General features: G+C 45.4%; 1 long non-coding RNA gene across 1 annotated transcript in view; it reads left to right on the top strand.

Annotated features, from left to right (window-relative positions):
- The window catches only part of LOC135316170 (uncharacterized), a 79,908-nt gene that overhangs the window by 31,825 nt on the left and 30,014 nt on the right, over nucleotides 1-18,069 (top strand). The gene's annotated exons all lie outside the window — the stretch shown is intronic.

The following is an 18,069-nucleotide window of genomic DNA, read 5'->3' as shown; positions in this document are numbered from 1 at the left end:
CAAATGGCAGAGAGAAAGAGGTAACAGGATGAAGAGAGAGAAAACATACAGCTGCTAAAAATTAAAAAGACCAGAAATAACACTGACCTCCTCTGAGACCAATCTGAAGCTTGAATTGTGTATTCCGTGCTGCCACCAGGACAGGCTCAGGAGGGTCACTTCTTCCTTTGTACCTGGGCCCAAGACAGCACTGTTTGGGTAGAGATTAAATTTAAAAAGAAATAGAGAGAAGGAAGCTTCTCTTCCCTCTTGGCCCTAAAAAGTTTGCATCCAACACAAGACAGAGTTGGAAAAATTGTGTCCATCCTGTGCCTGCTGCCTCTTTGGGGCAAATGCTAATGACTGGCTGATGGGAACGTGCCTGTCTCCCTGTTCTCTGGCTGCACTTGCTGCCTTCCCCACCGAATGACATTAATCATGTCAGCTCCCTTTTCTACAAGAGTGGCTGGTTTAATGGGAAACTTCAGCCAGCATCAATATCCTGAGGGGAGGAGGAAATGAAGAGGAGAGGAAAGTGTGTAGCAGGGAGGTAGCTAATGGTAAAAGCAGTCACTGTCTCTTCCAGAGCGGGGATTTGATAGGGACAAGCCGGGGAGCAGAGACTGGATTTTCTTTGAAAGTCCAGAGGCAGTAGGGATGTCAGTTGGATCTGCAGTGCCGGAGCTGGGAGACGTCTCTGGGAAGCAAAGAGGATGGGAGGATGGCACGGCATGGCTGGGATCCAGAAGTACTTGTCAGGGAAGGTGAAGGGAAAGCTGGAGCACAGATAAAGCACTTGAGGCTGAAGCATGGGCTTGAAGGAGGCTGAGAAAGGCAAATAGAGTGAAAACTGCAACGGGGGTGCAATGCTCTTGGGAAGAGGTCAGGTCAGGGGTGGGCAGGAGAGGGACCCAGCCTGAGCAGATCTGAAGGAATGGCTCTTCTCAGAGGCAGCTGCTGGTGGTCGTTGTGGCATTCCCTTCATGTGGTTTCTAGAACTCCCCAAGCTTTTCCATGTTTCATGGCAGAGTCATTCCTGCCTAGAGCCACAGGGCTGCACCATCCGCTGTTCCCACCTTTCCTCTGGGGTGCTCTGGGGTGCCATCTAACTGGGGGATCTCTCTGGTCTGCAGTTACCTGCCAGCAAGCAGACAGAGGTGGGAATTGCTTGTGCACTTCTGTGCCCGTGGGTGTGCAGGTCGCTGTGCGAGCGCAAGGGAGGGTGCTTTAGCCCAGGATTCACCATCAACTTGGCCTGCTTCTTCTCACGCTTCCTTCCCCCTTCCTCCTCCTCTTTCTCTCTCCTGTCTGTTTTCCTGTCTGTTCCCATGCTCCTTTGACAGCTTGTTATTAGAAACATTGCTGCATATTAGCTGAAATTAAGTTAAAAGCTGCCTGTAAACCACTACGTGACTGACAGGTTTCTCAATGTACTTCAGCAGATGAGATGCATCCTTTCACCCTGGCTTCCACAGTGCCATCATATTCTATCTTGTATTTGAGCTTCTCCACCTCTTTCCCACCCCCCACCCATTTCCCAGCTAAGATGAACAACACATTTACTACCCAGTATATACAAAGATTGAGTCTTCTCCCTGGGCTGTTTGCAGAGTAAACATAAGCCCATAATGATGGGTGGTGCTATGGAGAAGGTGATCATCTTAGCCTATAAAAATACTCTCCTTTTGAGAAATCCAGCCCCAAACACCTGGCAGTCTGTCACACAGCAGAAGGAAATGAGGGTGACACAACATAGAGAGCATAGGCACTATGGGAAAACCTTCCGTGTATGTGAGGAACTGATCCTGTGGAATTTATTGTCACAGGATATTACCGAAATGAATTATTTAGGAGGAATCAAAGAGTTTGCAACCTCATTGAGAGCTATGTCCAGACAAAACATGATACAGGTTGAAAATTATAATGACTAAATCGCTACAACATAATCTAATTATCAGACAGGGTTAGGCAAAAATGACCTCCCATGGGAAAAAAATGCACAATTAAATGTGTTAGATCTGAGCTGATGAGCAGGTTTGTTAAACCTTCTTCTGAATCATCCAGTAGTGAATATTTTATCAGAATTGCAGTAGCAGATCAGACAACCTTTTTGCTTCTTTTCTTGCCATTATCCTGTGATCTTTTGAGACAAAATATTCTATTCCCTTTCACGTGGAGTTTTTTGCAAACAATATCTCAGAGGTCTCAGAAATCTGATTGCACACTCAGTTGTGAAAATATAGCTTCAAACGGGCTCTCTGTCTAGCAGTTTCTAGGTAGCTGATCAACCTGGTATATCATTAATTTGCTGAATCTTGGGGTCCAATAAAATGATGCCCCCAGTATAAATTTCACAGGCACCATTTGTTGCAGTTTGTCATACACTAGAGGTGGAAAAAATTCCTGCTTTTGGAAGCAAGTTGTCTCTTAAACCCATCTGAGACAGGGTGATGTTTGCTGCGTGGTGCAAGGATGGATGACGCACTGGAAGTGCAAGGAAGGCATAGCTCCCTTATACTGACCCAAAGTAACCACGTTGCTTGGCGCCAGGATCGCAGTCAGTTTATGCAGCTGTACACAGATCTTACATGTGGTGACCCAACTGGGCCAACCTGTGGTTGACTAATAGTATTTGTTCCCTATCTGTGTGTTTTCTTTGTTTTGAGAATATTACACTCACCTCGACTGCCATGGAGAGGTTGTTTAGTGTAAAGAAGCAGTCTCCCTGATTTCCCTTTCTCTGTCACTCATCCCCACACACACTGAGTCCTTGCTAATGCTGATGTTTTTGCTAAAAGAGCAGTTTTCAACCTGCTTCCTGCCTCTGAGTCGTGACATCTGCCAAATAGAGCATGACAACACAAAGTCCTCCTGTCATGCAGCCTTAGAGCAACTGTGAGCATCATGACCCCCAGTCTGGGAGTCACTTGTCTAAGGTATCAACGAAATACATAGCACATGTACCAGTCACCCCCCTCTCCCTGGAGCTTAGAGACGTATCCCATCCTGCCTGCATACCAGTGTAGTCTGCCATTGTTTTGCTGCTCGTATTATGCTGCTCTTACAGAAGCCACAACCAGAAGACACCAAAAATGTCCCACCTGTTAAGAAAAGACCTCATTTTCCCAGGCGTGTTTTCCAAGCCGGTGGGCTCAGTGCATTAACGTTACGTTCCTCTTCTGTGTCGGTGTATGACTATGATCAAAGCAAAGATCTGCACTTGAATGACAATACGTCAGCTAAAGCAGCAGGGAAATGTGGTCCACGGGAGATACTGCCCGTGTTTGCAATCAGCGTCAGAACTAGAGGGCCTCAGGCTGACCCTCTGCCTGCTCCCTTGTGCTCAGAGCATTTTCACAAATGCCGCTGATTGCAAACCGTGGCTGTTCTCTCCAGCAGCAGAGGTCCCAGGTGTTGTTTTATTTTTAGGTGTATTCTGGAGTCCGCTGCAGGCTGTGAACTGGCATCAGCAGAAGGATTGAAAAGCAATGAAGTGCTGCTCTTCACTTATAGATGTCATTTTCCTCCGCATAACCTCCCTTTCAAGGATTCTGGCCTGCGAGATCCTGGCTAGTCGGTATGTGCAGCGCTGCAGCTGTGATGTGTGGGAGGAAGAGGGGAGCATTCAGCCATCCATACAGCATCGCCCATCTGCCCGTTTCACCAGAGACTTGCGTTGCTTTGATGGGTGGCCACAGGAAAAGGGGGTTCACCACAGTCACTCTGCGTACTTTCCTCCCAGATTATTTCTCCCTAACAACCTGTTCCTCCCCTCCGATGCTTGGGCCTGCATGGATGGAGTGCAGGGGGTAGGATGCAACAGAAGGGATGCAGAAGCTGTGAGCAAGGGACGTGGGGTCCTTAGGTGAGGCTGGCTGCCTTCCAGCAGCCCAGTCCTGCTGTCTTACTCCCACTCTGCCTGCGAAGGTGCTTGTTCAACAGATCTAAGAACAGTCGTGTCTGAGAAATGGGGTCCCCAAGTAGGGGAGAGGCAAGAGGGATTCACTGCAAAAAAGAGGCTCTGAGTCTCCCCCCTCAAACGTACCAGGCTTGACCATCTGCCCCTGAATTAGAGAGGTCAGTGAAGCAAAGCTAAACCTGTCAGGATTGCTAAAAGTCATGCGTGGCTTTGGGAGTCACGGAGTGGATGTGGCTCCTTTCAGATTTAATTTCCCCACAGAGCCAGCTCTAGGTGTGAGCAAAGCAGGTACAGCCTGTGACAGCAGGCTGCTCACCGCAATAAAACGCCCATGGCTCTGCTCAGTGCCTTGCCTGTGCCAGGGCCAGGGCAGGCCAGGCTGGCAGTTGCTGGTGAGGGGGTGTTTGGGCACGACTGACGGCAACAGCCGCATAGGGGCAAAAGGCTGGGTCCTTACGTGCAGTGCTCCTCACTCCCACCTTTTCCTGCCCATCTTCTGTGCAGCAAAAACCCTCTGCCTGGCTTTTTCTGATCTCAGGTGTGTTTATTAAGTCCCAAAAAGCTTTTGGCGCTGGTTTTACTCCTAATATATTCTGCAAAAGCTGCATCAGTGCTAGTAGGATTTTTAGTCTAATTATCAGAGGTGCATGTAAATACACTTCATGTCTCCAGAATGGTGTTAATAATAGCTCTTAGTGATGAGAAACAACACAAAATGCCACAGCTAACTCTAAGAAACAGTGGGGGAAAGACCAAATCCCAGACGGTGCGTAGCCTCACAAAGTACCACGGGACAGTCCTGGGACACAGGAGTCTCAAAGCATTTTACATCGGAGGTTGGTGGTATTCTCCTTATTGCAGGTAGGGAAACTGAGGCATAAAGAGGTAAGAGCAGCTTGCCAAAGCTGAGCATCAAAGTGCTGTCTCCTGAAGCCTCGTGCACTGAGCTGCTGTCCCGGCTGCTGCTGCCTTTCTCTCTTGACAGTCATAACTTGTCCTTTCTGCTGTCTGGGCAGTGAGTTGAAGGATCACCAGGATAACAAGCTGTTGTAAACACTTAATCTGATGGTTTTGAAGTAAAGAGGAGCATGCTGAGACATAAATAAGTGTGGGGTTTTATTGGATACACATTCACTTGTTTTCTGAAAGCTGGGATAGACGCGCTTGTCTGTGGTCCATCAGAGAGAGTATCTGAATGAATGGTCCTTAACACCTCCTTTCAGTCATTTTTGGTTGCTTGCCACAAAGAGAGCCTTTCCCACATCTGCTCTGTGAAAGATAGCCTTCCACTTCTACAACTGTTATGTTCTGGGAGTTTTGGTTTTTTAAGGTAAAGGTTTCCGGTATCGTATCTATGTCAGCCAAGGACACTTCTTTTCAGCAAGTAGATTACAAAGGTAATGTTGAAGGACCCCAAATGAACTCCATGGCACTATTCTGGGCTTTCAAAGGGAGGCAACCTTGTTTTCACCAGGCTGTTCTGCTCCCTGGATAAAAACATGTTTCCATCTTCTTTTACAGGGTTTCATTTCTTTCCCCTGCTCCCTAGTACTGGTTGCTTCAGACCAGGAGTGGTTCAGAGGAGTCATTCAGATGCAAAGTGGGGACATATACATAGCTGGGATGTCTTCAGATCGTGGAGGTGGTGTGGCTGTCAGCTCTTCCACAGTCATGTCAGACCTCCACAAGAACTAACACCATGCAAAGGACAAGATAAAGGATGGTAGAGGCAAAGATGGTGGGGAGCAAGGTAGAGAAAAGGATGGGTTTAAGGCTGTGAAGAGGGGATTGACTCGTCTTTCTGTAGGACTGTCTTGCTGGATCCTGTCACATTCACCTCAGCCTTCATTCTTAACAGCATTATTTTAAAATTTAGAGCTCTGTCACTCTTGGTATTACTTTTAATGACCAAGTAGATCAACTTTCACGATAGTGACAATTTTTATGTTTCGATCCACCTCCAAGGAAAATTTACTTTCAGTGTTTTCCAAACAAATCACTTTGATTGTTTAAAAACTTGCTCTAGTGAAGTCATTTTGTGAAGAGTTTCAAAAATTTGGCATATCTTCAGGAATCAAATTTTCTTTGAAACAAAATTGCAAGAGCTCTCTTAGAAATAGAAATTCTGACTCTTACCCAAATCTAATTCTACCCATGCATGAAAAAAAGAAAGAAAAATGAGTGGAATGATTAAAACCCAAACAAAACAACTTTTCGTGAAGGTTAATGCAAAACCTTTACCGAGTAAGACTGGGGAGGAAAGGAAAGAAACCTTGGAAGGAATGCTGTAAATATTTGAAGGCAAATAGCAGCAACCACAACAGTAGCAGCATGTTGTCTGTGAAGGTCTTATCTATTGAACACAATCCAAAAAGAAGGGGGTTAATAAGGGAGTGTGGGAACAAACTTAGAATTAAAAGTTGAAGCCTGCAGATATTGAAGGTTAGACAATGTTACTAATTACAAAAAATGTGGTGGGTATATATAAAATATTAGAAAGGAATGTGAAAAACAATGTAAGGACTTGATCCTGTCTGTCAAAAAGTTAATAGTGATGCCAGAAGCAGCAGAGCAAATGGAAATGGAACCCACAGGCCTTAGAGGGAAAGGACATGCCTGTAAACCCTCTAGTGAAACAAGAAAGGCAACAGCTTACTGAAGATAAAACTACAAGGGAGAAAATCTACGTCAGACAAAGAACAAGGTGGCAATGGGTGTGAGAGGAGAGAATATCTAAACACAGAGACCCAAATACTCAGAAAATGGGTAGAGAAATCCCTGAGTGAAAACCAAAGCCACTCAATAAAAAAGCCGCAAACTGACAGCAACAGCCACTAAGAGTTTAGAAACAGCCCTTGAGTGAAAATGAAGGGGATCTTCAAGGGTGAAACCAAATCAGACCTTTGAGGAAAGTCCAAACTTTTAGGAAGGCAAAGATGGAGCTGAAATCTTGGGCAAAGATGATGAAGCTCTTTTGGCCCACCAGAAACCTCTTGGGCAGCTGTGGGAACCATAAGGGAAAGAATTTATTTGAGGAATTATGACATTTTGTATTGAGGAGCTGGGGTCATCTCTGAGGAACAGCAGGGTTCAAAGGGAGAAAGGGCTGAATTCCCCTCGGTCCCCCACAGCCAGACAGTTTGCTGCAACCGGATGAGAGTAACAGAGAACTTAGAGTCGGGAATGTTGGCATCAGAAAGGGGCCCACCAAAAGTGATTGCCATCTGCACAAGTGCTCTAATGGGGCACAAGGAGCTCTCTTGATCCTCTGAACCAATCCTGAGTGGTTCAGACAAGCAAGAAAACCCCAAAGAGTAGCAGAATTGCCACTGGTGGAAAGTATGCCCTGGTGGAAAGCCCATACCGAATGCCGTAACGTCCCGCAAGGCAGTGATTTTGCTCAGGTCTCTGCTCAGTCATTCCAATGGCATGCTGTCATTTTTCAGGTGTCACTGCCTTGTTGCAAGACTGGGAGGGCAGCAGCTCCCCTCAGCCCCTGCAAGACTACTGAGTTAGCCTGAAATCAGTGTCCGTCTGGCTGAGACACATCGCTCCTACCTGTGCTGGCAGAGGGAGCGAGCAGGCAGCTGGGCAACAACCGCCTTAGACACTCCAGCTTGTGGGTTCCGATGCTTCAGCTTGATAGCTTCCTCCAAAACACCTGGCATCAGCCAAGCGACAGATGCCAGTCTGAATAACACAGAGTACTTCAGGGGAATTAGCTGATTATTAGTCTGTCAACAGGGAATCAGCAAAGGGAGTATTATTTGCCCTAGGTGGCAGCGTGAGTTAACAGCAAAGATAGGAGGGAGGCAGTACTGGTTCCTAACCCTACCCAAACATCAAGACTTTTCTGTCTTGAACTTCTTAATTGTCCTTAAACTTTGTAATGGTTGCTAACCTCAGCTCCCAGCTGCAGCCAATTGAGGGGTGACAGGAGAGGATTGGTCAGGAGAAGTTTATAAACAAGTTGCCCAACAGCCCTTTGGGAGGGTTGGTGTTGTGTAGTTTTAGGGAGGAGTGAAGGTCTGGCTTGTTCCTGCTAGTTCACTATGATTTCACAAGGAGGACTGGGACCCTTGGGGATTTCCAGGTTGAAGACACAACAGGTGAGTAACCTATAAAATGTAGAAGGCTTTAAGAGTATAGAAGTGTTTGTTCAGGTATTGTTGCCTGGGATGCTAGAGAAAGCTTTAAAATGGAGTGAGTGAAGTAAAGAGGTGGGGTATGGTAACTTCTTTGTGCTCTCTTTTCCTATCCTGAGGCTTCCCACTAAGTGATGACTTTGTATAATTAAAATGAACAAAGTAAATGGCAGCAATCCATCTTCACGATCACAGCGTTTTCTCTTTCCTTTTGTTGAAGTGCTTTGTTCATCTTAAATTGGTTAAAAAAGTAAAAGTAAAAAAATAAATAATAAAAAATACAAAAATAGAAGTTGAATAGGTGCCTGCAGGGGCTGTATTTTTAGCAGCTCATCAGTTTGCAGAGAAGCTCAGAGGTTGCAGATTCTAATTGCCAACCTGAAATGTGGAAAGCAGGACAACTGAAAGAGTGTATGTGTTATGGGGAGCGGGGATTTCAAAGCAGAGGAGGAAGAGATAATTGGCACCTTTGCTACTTACAAAATGTGGTGGGACACCATGTGGTGAGGCCATCTGGCCAGCGTTTGTGGCACAAGGGCCTGGTGAAAGACTCTTGTGGAATCCATCTGCAGGAAGGGTTTTACCTCCTCCCTGGCTGGAACTGTGAATGCTTATGCATCTACTCTGGAGGGGCTGGACTGGGATATTTGCAGATGGGGCATGTCAGATCCAGCTGAGGTACTGGCTTGGGGAAGGAAGTGAGCAAGTACAAAATGACAAAACAAACCCAACAAGAAGGTAGAACAGAGGGTGATCTCTGAGCATGGATCTAGAAGCCAGGTCTCTAAATATGAATGAGGTGCAGGCTCTCTACAGCCTTAAAACATTAATCAAGTTCAGTTCAGCCCTGGATCTATGCCCAGGAAAGACCATATGCAGAAGGTTGCTGTTAGAGGGGGTGGTTGATTTTTGTCTGCTGGTGTCCTTTCAGACCAGAACTAGGAGTCCAATGTGGGAAAGAGTCTTGGCCAGGATGGAGGAGGAGGAGGTGCTCAGTCTCTCCTCGCACTCTCTGAAATGGGCATGGTTGCCGTCCTCCCCCATTCTGTTCCACACCCCTAAATTTGGCTTTCACGCTTTGCAGCTCTGGGTCTTGAAATGGATGTCCTAGAATTGCTGACTGTGTACTGACAGCTCAGCTGATGGTTTGTGGGATGCTGGAGCCCATGGGGTTGGAGTAAGGGAGAAGGCTGTCTTGCATTTTGCTTGGTATTCTGGCAGGTTTTTGGCTTGCTTTCCTGATACACTATTTTCATCTCCCCTGTCCTACTTCCACAGAGGCCTCATTTTTCCCCCAGGGACTATAACTAAACTCACTCTTGTCTATAATCCCAATTAGTTCATCAGCTCTTTGGAGCACTTCCATGCATACAGAAAAAGGTGATCACATGGGTAGGCCATCTGATGCTATGTACATTTTTAAAAAAAAAAAAGCTACATGCGACAAGACCATGATAAACAGGCCTTCCAGTTATTGTTGTATGGACTTTGCTAGCAATCGTGTTACAGGCAGACAAATACCGCTACAAAATACATCTTCCCCTGCATGAAAGACCTAGTCCTAACACAAACAAAGCAAGAGATACCTGGTGAAAAAGGCGTTGCAGGTAACTGCTAATCTGCTGAGGTAATGGGTTATGGGGATAGAAGTAGGGCAGATAAATCAAAAAACATGGGTAAAAACATATGTAAGCAGTGCTGTAAGGACAGGACTCGAGGGTGAAATGGAGAAAAGCATGGCCATGGCTGATTGCAAATCACATCTGATTTGCAGAGTGAACACTGAGTGGAGCTGGTAAGGTCATCCTTCCATATGTATGAGCTTGCTAATATCCTGGCTGTCTGGTTACCCCCAAACTGGATGCTTTAGAGCTAACTTTCCCCGAACCTTAGATTGTAGTACAAAAGGAGGGACTTAAGAGGCAGCTTCCCCAGCTCAGCGGCGTGTGTGGGGCATACTTGATCTGTGTGAGGGTAATAATGCCCCTGGCCCATACTCGGCACCCTTTTTCCCCCAGCAAAGCTAGCTGTGTGAGCACAGCCTTGGTACTGGCCTTTGGGATGCTACCGACTGACAGATTAGTCATGCTGCCATGCTTCGGCCGCTTTCGGCTGCCTGCAGGGCTGTCACTTTCTTCTTCTTCAAGGAAGAGCCAGTGGGCTGAGGAGGCGCCAGTCCCATCTGCCAGCAAAACCCGTGGCAGGGAAAGAGCAGCAGCTAGGGGGGAGGTGCCGGAAAGGGGGAGCAGTGGATTCCCTTGATAATTAGGATGGCTGCATCTTCATTTATGCAAATAGGGGAAAGAAGGAGGCTTTCTGCAGCAGGCTGCCTGACTGGAGGAGACAACAAAAACATGGAGCTGTTCTCCATGAAGCAAAAATCCTGGCCTGCACAAAGGAAGTGTGATCACTTACGTGTTTTCCTTCTCTCCAGAAAAGACATAAACAGGAGCCCTTCAGGGCAAGTGACTCCTAGTCAGAGTTTGGCGGCTGTTCTGTGTCGCACACTCATGCAAAACAACACAGGGAGGCTCTGGCAAATCCAAGTGGACTCTCTGGCTGATTATTCCTCAACCCTTCCTGTCCTTCCTCGTGTCCCAGGTCTGTCTCACTACCCCTGTGCAAAACCAGCATTTTGACATACTCGCGACCCTCCCTCAAATTCCCCATCTGCTCAGAGGGGCTCTAGCTTGGTGATAAGGCAGGTAGGTGCAGTAAAAAGCCTGTTATGTACAACTGAGCCCTTCTGGTATCTACCAACCTGAGCTATCCCCCAGGCTGCATGGCAATTTTTCTTCCTCTCTCCCTCCTAATGCCTGGAGAACATAGCTTCATTACTCCTAGTGGGAAGAGGGTAGAGTAATATTGTCATCTTATACCACTAACACCTTCCTATGTCTGACACCACCACAGATGTGTTTCTGTTCACTGTTTTCCACTTGTGCTCATTCAGCTTGGCAAGACATCTGCCTGCCTGGTGCAGAGAAGGAATTCAAAGGAAAGCTGCAGCAGCCAGCTGTGGCTCTCCCTCCATTCTGCGGGGCTGCTGTACAAGATGGCAGCTGGCTTTTTAGAATTTTAAATTAATGATTCTTGGCCTCCTTGCCTAGGAGGTAGAACTGGACAGACCTTGAAGAAGCCAGTTACATGAAAGCAACAAAAGCTGTCATCTTCTCTCCCTCTCCCCACTGTTTAGCAGGTGGAGTCCTGTGCAGCAGGGTACAGCAAGATTTCTTTGATGCCAGGGAGAGCATGTGGAGTACAATGAGATACTGACAATGCATCAACTCTGTCTCATCCTTATACATCCCAGGCTTCACAGAACAAACCTGTCTTGCCTGCTAATGTCTGAGTTTGGATTATCAGCTGTTTTTTTGAAAGAGGTGAACAAAGCCATTCTATTTCCAAAATGCAGGTGAACAAACCATGAAAGAATAACACGAAGGCCTCGCTGCCTTGGGACTACTCCCTGTATGTGTGCAGGATGTCAAGTTAGGGCTGGACTTAAGCATGAGATCCCGGGCTTGTGCACTTCCAACTTAGAGTGGAGACAGCTGGCTCTTCCATAAAACTCCACAGCTCTTCCTGAGTCTGTGAACTGTATGGATGGTGGGATACTCTAGACTCAAGATGATGCTCAAGGCAGCTTTGACCTGATATTGTGGACAACTTCAAGCAATCCAGAAAGTTCCTTTCCTAATGACGTACCTTAGGTGTATCCCAATAGGATCACACACCACCTTTCTGTTTTACTGGAGATGGGAATTCTCCCGGCCCTGGTTTATTGTCAAATGAGCAGCCTGATCAAAAAACATTGTCTTGTTTGCAGGCTTGACAGGTTTTAATGCAGGGCAAAGATAAACAAACAAGTGAAAGAGGAAGGCACGGTAAAATCAGTGCTGTCGATTAACTAACAGGGGATCTCGTCAGAATTCATACATCTCCAGCAATTTCTTGATCTCAGTGGAGTTCTGCCTGCTGAATGAGGAGTCTCTCCTCATCCCAGATCAATTAAGCCAAACCAAATATATTCCCCCCACCAATACAGATTGGTAGATACATTCACAATCACTTGCCCCTACTCCTGTTGCTGGCAAGGAAGGATCAGCTCTCCTTTTGCTCTTTCCAAAACTGGACTCTGATTTGACTGACATGAGGGCAGGAAAATCCTGGATAACGTCACACCCATAGCTGAGAGTCAGCCTTCATACACCACCAAATGGCATAGCTGAACCGGGAGGCCTGGCACTGTTGCAGCTTGGGCTACTTTCTTTCTCTGAGGCTGTCGGGCATAAAATGAAACTTGTGCAAATAATGGCTTCTCTTGTCTAGGTTGCAACGATTCAGGTGCGCTTGCGCTATGTCAGCCAGTGGCTGATTTAGGCTTATCCCAGTCATGGGCAAATTAAAGTGTGTCGCTGCACAGAGCAGGGAGTCACGTCTGAGCAGGAAAACAGTTCCTCTGGCAACACTCTTAAACATATCACAACTTAATGTTTCTCCCTTTGTCTTTAGTGTGGCATAGCAAAGGCACATTAATGCTGGATGCATTCTGTTCACGCTAGAGTCTCTTCCTACAAATGAGGAATTCACAGGAGGGCTATGGTTGTAGCAAATGAGTCTTTGTGTACTGCTTTGTTCCTCCTGTCCCCCATCCAAGTAAAAGTGGAACTGAGGAAGTGGCAGAAGAATCCCACCAGAGTACCCTGCTTCCTCCTGAGAGCCACTTCTGAGGGAAGGGGAAGCTGATGGTTGCCCTTACTTCCATGACTTGGGAAGGCCTGTTATCTGAAAACACTGTAGAAAAGGTGCATTTATGTAAACATTAAAAAGTGAAGTCTGTGGAGTCCAGGGCAATCCATCTTTTAAATCTCACTTTTATAGCATTATTATGTGAGACAGTCTCATAAAAAGCTCTCTGTAGATGTTATTACATTGCATTGTGGCTTTGGAGAGTGAGCTGAAGAAGCTGTGAGTTTGTGCAACAGCACATGTTAGCATGAGTTATAGTATGTCAGGGGCCCCGTGTTAACGATCAGAGAACCTATTCAGCTCCTTTAAGGTTAATCAACTCGGCATTTGTGTCAGGTGTAATGTCTAATTAAAATGATGGAAGGGGTGTGAATGCCTCCTGGCAGAAGAGGGAAATGGCACAAAGAGGCAGCGTCAGTGCCATATTGGTTTGGAAAATCAATAAGAGGAGCTCATTTTATCCCAGTGTATCTCTGCATTTGCCATTCAGTGGCTCATTTGAAAAAGTGCCAACTGGCTGTCTGGGAGCCTGGAAACTGCATCGTTTGAAAACACTTAAAGACGCTACTGGTGGGGAAAGGAGAGGGCATTGCCATTAGCCACAACCTGGGAGGCTGAGTCACCGTCCTCATAGCCGGCAAGATGCAGGCAGCCTGGGCCATAGGGACTTGGTGGATAGAGGCACTAATGGAGAAGGAAAGGATGGGGAAAGAAGGGAAAGGGTCTAATGAAAAGGAAGGTCTAGAAATCCAGAGGGTAGAAAACCAGGGATGGCTGGGTTGGGAAAAACAGGCCTTCTGAAGGAGAGACACAGAGCACCAACCTGATGGGGTGGAGGGGGAGAAAAAAAAATCTCAGGCGTTTCTGCATTCCCACAACCTCCTGTTAGTAAGTGTTGGTGATGGTGTAAGTGAATAAATAACCTATCTATGGTGAGAATTGAATAGATAAACTAAAAAATTGGAAAGTAATTTTTAAACTGTCAGTGCTTTTGTTGATGAAAATTAGCTTTCAGACAAGCAAACATTGAGGAAAGGTTTGTGGGATTTTTTCCCCCCTATATTTTCTGTTGTTGAAAATTTGGAAGGATAAAATGACATAGATGCTGCCTTCAGATTTGCTTCTCTTAAAAGAACAACCTATAGGACACTGTGAAAGATAGTTTCAATTTCCTCAGGAAATAATTTTTAATGAGTTGTACCCATTTTTCAGGACGTGACAACTCTTCCTTTGCTAGTTGTGCAGCCAGCTGGACAGACATCCATCCAAGTAGCTGCACAAAATGTGTTAAAGCTGTGGATAAATCAATAACTTTCTATCTATGCTGTTACACTTCTCTGCAAATATAAACATTTGCTCATTATCACCACACACAGTTTCATCTCCACTGAATTTTTAATGAAAAGGAATGATAACTTATTCACTAGCATTTTTTAAGAAAAATGATATATTTTCTTAATGATTTTACTCCTTCTGGTTTCGTTAAGAGAGCTTACTGCTTTCTCCCGGCCTATCAGTGCAGCATGCTGGAGTTCAGATACACCCTGCCTACACTTAAATACCTTTAAACCACCTTATGTGAGAAGTACAGTCAGCCTCAGAAGCAATGAAGAAAAACAGGGTCCTCTAGGTGGCAATTTAGGTCTTACAAGGGATGAACTGTCTTCTGGGTAGTCTGCTCTCCTTGCTTTCAATGGATACAAGCACAGTACTGTACTCTTAGATTTGTTGTTTGACAGAGATGGGATAAAGACGGGCCTGAGAAGGGAATGTAAGAAGCAGCACTCAAGTGACTTAGTAGCAGTTTCCACCTTGCTTTTGAAAGTCCCACCCTAAGAGTTCAACTTTCTTCCTTCTCTCCCCTACCCCCAGTAAAAGGCCTGTGACATTGCTTGGATGACTCATATTTACATGCTCTGAAATCTCAGGTTTGAAAGGAAATGTTCTGGGATTACCCTGATTTACAACCATTAAGTGCTCTATGCGATGACAGAATCTCTACCTGAAAGCTCTTTAAGCAGAAATTAATTTATGCCTGACTGATTAAAAGAGAAAGTGAGAGGAGATGGAAATTAGCAAATCCATCTCTATTGCTGAGATCCCATTATGATTATAAGGAGAGGGGAAAATCAGCATTATGGGTGTCAGCTGCAATCTGGTGCATTCATTTAGCAGCTCATCCTACCTGGGAAATGTCCTTGTATGGATGGATATACCTGTCACACTGGCTTGGCCTGAGATGAATCAATTGTCTAGATGGTAGAATAGAGATGGAAGCCATTTGGCACAATATTAACTCCCATTTTGAGTTTAATGCAAGACACTGAGCCGGGGTCCATCAAATAAAATCTGGTAGGAAAGCGGATCCTGTAGACCTCTTGCACAGAGATGTTAGAAGTGACATGGTCATGAAACTGGACCGGTGTTCTGGTGGCCAGGCAAAAAGATCACAGAATCACAGAACGATAGGGGTTGGAAGGGACGTCTCGAGATCATCTTGTCCAACCCCCCCTGCTTGAGCAGGCACACCCAGAGCAGGGCGCACAGGACCACGTCCAGGCAGGATTTGAATCCTTCCAGGGAAGGAGACTCCACAACCTCTCTGGGCAGCCTGTGCCACTGCTCTGGCACCTGTGCAGTTTTTTCTCATATTGAGGTGGAACTTACTTCATTCCAGTTTGTGCCCGTTGCCCCTTGTCCTGTCATTGGGCACTAATGAAAAGAGCCCAGTCCCATCATCCTCACACCCACCCTTTAGATATTTATAGGTATTGATGACATCCCCCCTCAGCCTTCTCTTCTCCAGGCTGAACAAACCCAGGTCTTTCAGACTTTCCTCATCAGGGAGATGCTCCAGTCCCTGATCATCTTGGCAGCTCTGCGCTGGTCTTGCTCAAGCAGTTCCACGTCCTTCTTAAACCAAGGTTTAAGGGGTGCAAAACTGGACACAGCACTCCAAATGTGGTCTCACTAGGGCAGAGTAGAGGGGGAGGACAACCTCCCTCGCCCCACTGGCCACATTCCTTTTAATGCACCCAAGGATACCATCGGCCTTCTTGGCCCCAAGGGCACGGTGCTGACCCTGAGGGGTCAGCTTGCTGCCCACCAGCACTCCCAGGGCCTTCTCAGCAGAGCCACTTTCCAGTAGTTCCGCCTCCAGCCTGTCCTGGTGTGTGGGGTTGTTCCTCCCCAGGGGCAGGACCTTGCACTTGCTCTTGTTGAGTTTCGTTAGGTTCCCCTCGGCTCAGGTCTCGCTGGATGGCAGCACGGCCTTCTGGTGTATCAGCCACTCCTCCCAGCTTGGTATTGTCAGCTGAGGTTAAAGGTGGCCAAGGGACAATTTCAATATTGAGATATTGATCAGACCTTACATATATAACCTGCTCTTCCTTTGACTGTCACAGTAACACATTTTTCTTGATATTTCAAGAATAGATTATAGCATTTAGGATGTAAGTGAGCAAATGGTAAATAAATTCCCTTACAAAGAAAAATAGGACAAAATTTCAAATGCTTAAAACTTTCAGTTTATAGGGAAGATGTCTCATCAAAGAAGTCTACAGAGCAATGGAAAAGAAAAAAATACTATTGACCTCAATGATATGAAAATGTCCCCTACAGTAGACATGTCAGTGCTGACACAAAGGTGTTCTTGGTTCTTTTTTCCTAAGGCTGGTAGCAGCAGCAGCTGTCTTGTTTGAAATGGTTTTAGTGATTCCCTCTGAAAAATGGAAGAAGCAGTTTTGTTGGCTGGGAGAAGAGTATTTATTTATAAATAGCTTTTACCAGCAGGTGTGACTATTACATGCATCAAAATGAAAGAATTTTGACTTCTTAGGCCACAAATACCTGGTTTGTACCACTGGTGCTTAGGGATGCTTACACACCATGATGTCACAACTGACCTCTGCTAGAAGAATCATCTCTTCTTAATAACGAGATTTTCAGGCAAGACAGGAAGTCCCAGGACTGCTAGAAGAAGGGCCAGCCAAAGGACTGTCTGATCTCTCTAAAATCTTCCTAGAAAACTTCTCACCTGAACCCCCAGTGCTAACTTGGGCACATTTTTTTTTTCCAAAGCACTGGATTGCTTTGAAAAATTCATGATTCTTCTCCATTGGTTTTAAATGGGGGGTGGGAAATATCATTTTAGGGTTTGGGATTTGGATTTTTTTTTTTGTTGGGATTAAACTTAATTTTGAACAGTAAACAGATATTGCAAAGCTTTAGGCAAAAACAGAATACGGTATACAATGCAAGTGGATTTTTCATTTAGTTGGAGGCATATTTGTCTGATACTGTGTTAATAGAAAGGGGAAAAAAGAGGTATTCATCCACGGCACACCAAATGATTTCACAGCTCTTTTCCTTGCAAAATTTACTCAGACTGTGAAAGACCTGGAAAGTGCAATGAAAAGCCACTTGGGAAGGGCCACAAGACCCCTTGTTCAGTATCTGCCTGCAACTAGTTTGTGGTCACTGTTATTGTTTACTTGTACTTTGCTCTGGACTCCAATTCCCAGTTGTAAACCAGAATATAATTAGAAAAGAACTAGTTAAGGAAGTAATAAAGGTCTCTGACCTCTTCAGCAGTTTCATACACCTGTAAATATTTCTCGTAGCTCCAGAAGGAACAATAAAATCAATACTTGTTAATGTGGTGTAATATGCTTCAATAGATATAATACTCCAAACATTCAAAGGCCAATTCCTCATTCAGGCTCAGGTGCCAAAAAGCCTGATTAAAACACTTTCTTCCATTCCCACTTAAGAGTAACAGTTTGGAAAGATACCTCAGTACATCTCCAGAAAGGATTTATCCTCCTGCTCCATTCAGGGAAACAAAGTGACTTCAGCTTCCTTGTTTAACAAAATAAAATAAAATCAGACAGAAATCCAACCTGGCAGGATAAAAAAAATATATGTACATATAAAAAGAGAAGTTCTCCTGCTTTAGAGCAGGTATATGAAATTATGTTGTAAATTAAATTACAGAAAGGGAGAATAATATGAACTGAAAAAAGGATTAGTTGCAAGGCTGAGTTTCAATCACTGGCTTTCCTGGATTTTACTGGGCCTATGAGTTGGGCTGAACTGCCCTCAGACAGGCACGGGTCTGGTTAATAAATCTCTTCCTCCTTCTGTAATAAATAGGGCCAACAAAGAGGAGCAGAAAAACAGGAGAGGGGGAGGGGGAGAAATCTGCTTCAAATTGAAACCTGAGAGAGTGTCAGAGAAATGACACCATTTGCAGGGGGGATGTGAGGGGGTTTG

Source organism: Phalacrocorax carbo, chromosome 18 (genome assembly GCF_963921805.1).
Source record: "Phalacrocorax carbo chromosome 18, bPhaCar2.1, whole genome shotgun sequence".
In the NCBI taxonomy this organism is placed as follows: Eukaryota; Metazoa; Chordata; class Aves; order Suliformes; family Phalacrocoracidae; genus Phalacrocorax; species Phalacrocorax carbo.
The sequence above is the reverse complement of the archived record's forward strand: the minus strand, read 5'-3'. Positions and strand labels throughout refer to the sequence as shown.